Raw genomic sequence first — 8,233 nt, forward strand, 5'->3', positions numbered from 1 at the left:
CAAAGGCGGTAAAAAGCTTATTGATAAACTAAGCCAATTTGGACAATGTGAGTGTGGGTGTATGGATGGAATTTTCTTATGGTTTTGTTTACATTTTCAAAATTGGCCACTGCGATAAACTATATTTTAAAAAATTTTTTATCAAATTAATGTATGGGTCTTCTCTCCTCCGAATCTAAAGAACAACAAGCCAAAAAATTGGTTATACCCTCTAATTTGTTTGAAGTGGATAATGCTAGCAGGACATTGACCTGCTATAGAAAATTTGAACTAATTTTCCACTTTAGGATTCACTCTGTATGAGTGCCAGTCACTATCCCTACGCATTCAAATACAAATATCGATGTGGAGTATCTTATCCTATACTTTGTTGGAATGTCGTATTATCAATGAATTTAGGGAGACCTCCAAGATATACATTTTCAAAAACACCTTGATCGGGGAAGAACCGCTTCCCCAAGATAAAGGACCAATAAACGCGGACATGCGATGATCTTAGTCCCACAAAAAAATTCAGCACACCTGTTCAGCTACTCGATTAAGGTTGATGCTTTTGTTTGGGTGGATGAACGGGGAGTGATTGCTTTGATATTTGCTCGAGCCGAACATTCAGTTCGAATCACTGCATTAGTAATCAAACATGAATGTTAGTACTCGCTGAAAATATTGAAAGAGGAAACTAAACACCGTCTGCCTAGGAGTTTTATGTGGTGCATTTTGGCCGACATTATCAAATCTGACGTTCCATCAACCGCCATCGACATGTGGACGGACAATCATGTTAAGCGAAATTTTTTAGGCATGACATTCCATTATCAAAATGTCCATAGGTTAGGTTAGTTAAGGTTGAATAGAGGGTGCAGATATTAATCCTCCCCATGCCACTTTGGACATACACCTCAGCCAGTAATCGGTTTGTTGTGCGCTCTAACAACAATAAAGTAACCACTAAAAAGAAAAATTTAAGTTAGGAATTCCGTGCTACTTACAAAATCCTTAATTGTTTTTCAATACCACTCCCCTAAGATGGTTCATGTCTGGTATTGTGTCTCCACCTAAGTGCTGGTATCTGTTAGACGCGAAAGCCGGGCAATGACAAAGGGTACGTCTCATCATCTTCCCCGCATGCCCTACACATGCTATCACTTGCCGCACCGATTTGACATAAGTGAGCTCGAAGTCCTATGTGTCCCGTTATGATACCAATAGCTATACTGATCTCCTTCTTGCTTCCTTTCAGTAATAGCCTTGATCTGGATCCCCCCATAGGATTTTCGCTGTCCTACCGACCGTTTCGCTGTTCCACAATGTTGCATTCGCATTCGCATTCGTTGCCCACTCCCTTAACTCTGACTGCGTCAATCCGAAAGGCTTCGGGTTAACCAGGTTTATTGACGGCAGTTTTCCGGCCTACACCGAAAAATCGTCTGCCTTTTCATTTCTCCATACTCCGTTATGGTCCGGCACCCAAACGATGCGGAAACGATTTCCCATCCTCAGATAAGGCGTTAATCTCCTTCTAACACTGCAAAACTGTTCGTGACCTTACCCACCTGATTGTTATTGCCCTTATGGCAATTTTACTGTCGGGAAAGATGTTCACAATCGACGTCCGCGCGTTAGCACCAAACCACTTCAAGCATTCCGTGATCGCCCGGATCTCCGCTTGCAGTACCGTATTATGGTCAGGCAGTCTAAAACAGATCTCAGTCCTTGGGTTCTCAATAAAAATCCCCAAGCCTACTCTGTCCTCTAGCTTTGATCCATCCGTGTAACATGATCTTCCAGATGGCAATACTAGGGTTCCGTCAATTCAACACTGTGCCGATGACAGCAGTGCCTCGCACTCGACTTCAAGGTTTATCTCCGGTATCCGATCGGAAACCTCTTCCCTTCCTTTTAGGTTTCCTATCGTCGCCTCGATTACACCGCGATGGTATGAGCTGCTCCCATCGTCAATCCATTCTCCCATCGCCTTAAGTCTCATAGCCGTAGTGGCTGACTCACACTAAATCTCTTTGTCAATGGGTCGAATATCTAGAATAGTCGCCATTGCCCTAGTGGGCGTGGTCCTCATCACTCCGCCTATGCCAAGCCAACATGTTCTCTGAACCTGTTGTATGGTCTTTATGTTGCACTTTTTCTCCATAGCAGTCCACCAAACTCCAGAGGCGTAAGTAAGTATTGGTCTTATCACGCTCCTGCAGAGCCTTTGGACTATCCTCGGATTCAGGCCCCATTTCGAGCCTACGGCCCACGGTCTACATAGTGCCCGACATCTGTGAGCCTTCTCAGTACGCTCCTGAATGTGACACTTCCAATTCAGTTTCCTGTCCAAGATCACACCTAAGTATTTGACCTTGTCAGATAACGAAATCGTCTTATTGAGGAAACTTGGTGCATTACATTGCCCCACCTTCGTCTTCCTCCTGAACAGGCATATTTCAGTCTTCTCTGGGTTAACATTGAGAGCTCTGGGTCTAGCCTAGTCGTTTGCCTTCTCTAGGACCCTTTCCTGCATAGCTGATTCGGATTTCTACCCCTTAGAAGTATTCTTACATCATCAGCATTGCAGACGATTTCAAATCCCTCCTCAGCCGGAATCTTTTATAGGTTACTTATGGTGGTCACCCATAGGAGTGGCGATAAAATGCATCCCTTGTGGCGTTCCCTGTGCCACTTTCTTCCTTATCTGCATGACATGGAACCCACCATAGAATGTATTCACCCATTCCTTAGCATATGGGTTGTCCTGTCTCTAAAGGCCAGGTGCAGCTGGACCTCACATTATTAAAAGCCCCCATGACGTCAAGGCAGTCCGCTAATGTGCACTCATAGCTTCCAGATAGATTTTCAGATAGTCCGCCTTCTTCTGTAGTAACGCCGAAAATATTCCCTCAGATCTGTTTGCATCAAAAGCCTCATCATGTCCACCGTTGGGTCTGCTCTTACTCATTTGTCGTCTGCACATGGGGTTTTAAAAGAAACTTTTTTTATCTTGGCGGCGTCATTAAGGCTGTTCGCACAAAAGCTTCCAGGAGGCACATTTTGCCGCTTTGATAATCTTATTGTCTTCCCTTCAAATCCCAATAAACTGCTGCTTTTTTACGACGTGTTCTGTTATAAGGACCTCTTTTCCAATGTTGCGAATCTCCCTGGTCATCCAGTGTTTATCTTGTGCTGATTTCCTTTCTCGAATAGGACAACTATCTTCGAAAAATCCCACTATTGCAGTCTTAATCCTATTGGCATTGACAACACTGTCAACCTCGTTGTCAACCTCGGATGCAACAGTGCTGAGACAAGGATACGGTGGTGCATACCTTGCATCACTTTATCTGCCTTTCGAATCTCCAACACCGCCAGCCATGTCGGACGAAATTCGGAAGACTACTCAGAGAATGCGCGGGCAAGAGATTTTGATTATCAAAGCATGGAAGACAATGCCAGTAGGATTACGACTGCAATAGTGGGATTTTTCGAAGATAGATGTCCTATTCGAGGAAGGAAATCAGCACAAGATAAACACTGGATGACCAGGGAGATTCGCAACATTGGAAAAGAGGTCCTTATAACAGAACACGTCGTAAAAAAGCGGCTGTTTATTGGGATGTGAAGGGAAGACAATAAGATTATCAAAGCGGCAAAATGTGCCTCCTGGAAGCTTTTGTGCGAACAGCACGAACTATCGATAGTTTTCCAGCTCTACTTTCCCCAATCTTTCTATCGGGAATTTTTTGTCTCTTTCTTTGGTGAAGAACGTCGCATTTTGTGAGTTGGGGGATGTCGCATTTGTGGGCTGGGTGATGTTCATCTTTCTCAACAGGCCGTGCTTTGCGCCCTCACAGGATGTGGAGATACTTCCAACGAGCTTTTTGAGGGTATCAATACTTTCTGCTCCACGAAGCGGAGCAGTAAGATGTCCCCTCTCAATTCCCAGCTCATATGAGTGGACCCTCTTCAGAGTCCATCACATGTTCCAAAAACCGCTGGTTTCAGAGACTCGACTTTGGACTGATGATCTCTATGATTTTACCTGCACTGCTAATATCGATGACTGCATATGTCAGCTCGTCTCCGTTATGACTCTTCTTAACAGAAATTTTGTAATTAAGACTATACTTATGCCTTCGAACAATTTATCCAGATTCAAAGCAGATAGGTCCATGAGAAGATATAGCTCCAAGTTTTTATTTTTGTTAAATTTATATTTTTAGTTTCAATTTTGTCAAATTTTTATACATAAATTTGGATAAATATCTTTTCAAAAGATTTTTCCTCCAAAAATATAATCCAACTAATAAACTTTATGATTTATAAATAACTTAAAAAAGCTTTCACTTCCATCCTTTGGCATGACATGAAGCTTATTCTTCTCGGCGTAGAGCAACAGTGTTCTAAATTGGATATTCAAAACCATATGGCATTTGTGAAAATGGGTCATTTCAATAAATTTTAGTTTTGATGTCTTACTTTTTGTTTTTGGTGTCACGTCATTGTATCTATTCTGTAGTTCACTGTTAAAAATGTTGGTAGGAAACATTAATTCGGATATTCTCTGTCTCTCTCTCTCTCTCTCTCACTCTCCTTCTCATCTCTAATTATTTAATAAGGCATGCGGTCATTCACATTTTTTTTACATTTTTTAATTAAGTTTTTTTGGTCTTTAGTCGGTCCCATATATGGCGGCCAACACCCAAGATAATGACGACATAATAAAACGCGAAGTTTTTTTGAAAGCTTTTTAATCCCAATGTTGGTAAATGTTTTGTTGATACAATGACGACTTACCTATGCATCTTCTTGTTGGGGTATGAAATAGAATGTGAACTATGGGTTGTAGTTGGTTAGAGGGAATAAAAGTAAGTAAGTAAGTAAAAGTGGGACGTTAGTTGCGTTGGTTGTCAAAAAACCAAAATAATTTTTGTTTTTAGACCCATCACCTTAGGTTAGGGGCTATATTCATTTAGTCATTCCGTTTGCAACGCATCAAAATATCTATTTCTGATCCTACCAAGTATTGGGTTGCCCAAAAAGTAATTGCGGATTTTTCATATAGTCGGCGTTGACAAATTTTTTTCACAGCTTGTGACTCTTTAATTGCATTCTTTCTTCTGTCAGTTATCAGCTGTTACTTTTAGCTTGCTTTAGAAAAAAAGTGTAAAAAAAGTATATTTGATTAAAGTCGATTTTAAATTTTATTAAAAATGCATTTACTTTCTTTTAAAAAATCCGCAATTACTTTTTGGGCAACCAATACATACATTTCTGATCGTCGTAGACGATTAAACGATGTCAGTGTGTCTGTTCGTCCGTTTGTCCGCCAATTGCAATCACTCTACAGTCTTTAAAAAATGAGATATTGAATTAAAATTTTGCATAGACAAGTATATCTTGTGGGTGTGGGCCAAATCGGACTAGGTTAGGTTAGGTTGAAAAGAGGGTGCGGATATTAATCCGACCCATGCTACTATGAACATACATATAAACTAATAATCGGCTTGTTGTGCGTTCTAAATACTAAACAAGTAAGAGCGTGCTAAGTTCGGCCGGGCCGAATCTTATATACCCTACAGCATGGATCGCATTTGACGAGTTCTTTGCGCTTATCTCTTTTTAGGCAAACAAAGAATAATGGATAAGTATTGTTGTGCTATTGCAGATATATCAAGTTTCAGTGCGATGCGGACCATTAGTGAATTGAACGTTGAAGACCATAGTCATTGGGTAATATTTCAGTCCATTCGGGTAAGAATTGCACCTTGTAGGGGCTCAAGAAGCATAATCGGGAGATCGGTTTATATAGGAGCTGTATCAAGCTATAGATCGCTAATGACCATATTGGACACGTATGTTGAAGGTCATGGTAAAAGCGCTTGCACAAAGTTTAAGCAAAACCGGATGAGAATTGCGCCCTCTAGAGGCTAAAGATGTCAAGACCCTAGATCGGTTTATATAACAGCTATATCAGGTTATGTTTCGATTTGAACCATACTAAACACAGTTGTTGGAAGTCATAAGGAAATACTTCGTGCTAAATTTCAGCCAAATCGGATATGAATTGCGCCCTCTAGTGGCTCATGAAGTCAAGATACAAGATTGGTATCAATGGCGGCTATCCCAGGTTATTGACTGATTTAAACCATATTTAGTACAGTTATTAAAAGTGATACTTAAACACCAAATGCAAAATTTCAGCCAAATCGGATGAGAATTGCCTCGTATGGTGGCTCCAGAAGTCAAGACCCAAGACCGGTTTATATGGCAACTACATCAGGTTATGGACCAATGTGAAACATGCTTAGCACAGTTGTTGGAAGTGCAACCAAAACACTTCATGAAAAAATTTCTGTCAAATCGGAAGAGAATTACGCCCTCTATTGACTCAAGAAGTCAAGAACCCAGATCGGTTTATATGACAGTTCCATCAAAACATGGACCGATATGGGCTATTTACAATCCCAACCGACCTACACTTTTAAGAAGTATTTTTGCAAAATTTCAAGAGCCTAGCTTTACTCCTTCGAAAATTAGCATGCTTTCGACAGACGGACGGGCAGACGAACGGACATGGCTAGATCGACTTAAAATAACATGACGATCAAGAATATATATATATTATGGGGTCTTAGACGCATATTTCGAGGTGTTACAAAGGCACCGACAAAATTAGTATACCCCCCATCCTATGGTGGAGGGTATAAAAAGTAATCTGGAAAAAGAAAATCTAAGTTAGGAATTCCGTGCTACTTACAACATTCTGAGTTGTTTTGCATGCCATGCCCCTAATATGGTTCATGTCTGGTATTGTGTCCCACCTAAGTGCTGGCATCTGTTAGACGCGAAAGCCGGGCAATGACATAGAAAATGCTCCAACGTCTGATCAACTTCTCCGCATGCCTTACAAATGCAATCACTTGTAGCACCGATTTTATATAAGTGAGCTCGTAGTCCTTTGTGCCCCTTATAATACCGAAAGCTATACTGACCTCCTTCTTACTTATAACCCGATTGCGTTGAAACAGTGAATTATTTTAAATCTACCGTCATCAAACCTTACTTTTGTCCAGATCTGATAACATTTAGATATATCTGCCATATATACCGATCTGCCGATTTGAGGGTATAAAGCTTATAAAAACCGGTTTTTTTGTCCGATCTTGATGAAATTTGAAAACGTGAGTTAAATAAAGCCTCCCGATATCCAACTCAAATATGGTTCAGGTCGGTGTTTATTCAGGTACAGCTGCCATATAAACCGATCTAAGGATTAAGGGTCTTAAACCCATGAAAGCTGCATTTATTATCCGATTTCGCTGGAATTTGACACAGTGCCTTGTATCAAGAATCCCGTTATCCGACCTAAATATGGTTCAGATCGGACTATATTTGGATATAGCTGTTACATAGAGCGATCTTCCAGTTTAGGGTCTTAATCCCATAAACAAACAGATTTGTTGCCCGATTTCGCTCAAACTGTGACTTGTATAAGAGTTCTCGGGACCTGTATCAAATATGAGCCAGACCAGCCCCCATTTGCATATTACTATGGATATGGTAGTGAAGTTGTTATAAAAAATGAAGGTTAATTTATTCGTGGAGGTGGGTATCCAAAGTTCAACACGTTTTTATTAATTTTTGATATGACTTTGTACTACCATATTTTTAATTTATTATCTTATTTATCTTTGTAAAGTATTCATATTTCTTATTATTTATATTTTTTATTCAATTTCCTTTTACATTTGAGTTTATTTAATTTTTTTTTGTTTCTGTTTTATTGTCAACACTGGCAACTTGTTGCTTATTTCGTTGTATTTTGGTATTAACCCACCCTAATGCCTCTCTCTCCCATTAACATGTGCTGCTCTCTTTTCGCTCTGTTTGTATTATTATGTTTGTAAACATTGGGGGGCCAAAAATGTAAACAGAGAGCCAATGGGTGGCCACTTCCTGTCGAAGTGTTTGTAGTGAATTTTGAGTGCTCAGCAATACGAGTACGCTGAATTCTTGTGTGGCGGCAGTTGTTGTTTTTTGTCAGCATACAGCGGCTATACAAAACATATAGACGCTACTATGCTATACATATAGATGTATAGACGCTATTTTGGAGCATTTGTTTACAACAGCATTGGTTAAATCAAACTCAGTGTTGCCCTATTGAACGATTACAGCAATTCCCCATGTTTGAATTATGGGTATTTTTATACTTTTTAAGATTAAGAACAAAGTA

The sequence above is a fragment of the Stomoxys calcitrans genome, chromosome 5, assembly GCF_963082655.1.
Source record: "Stomoxys calcitrans chromosome 5, idStoCalc2.1, whole genome shotgun sequence".
Classification (NCBI taxonomy): domain Eukaryota; kingdom Metazoa; phylum Arthropoda; class Insecta; order Diptera; family Muscidae; genus Stomoxys; species Stomoxys calcitrans.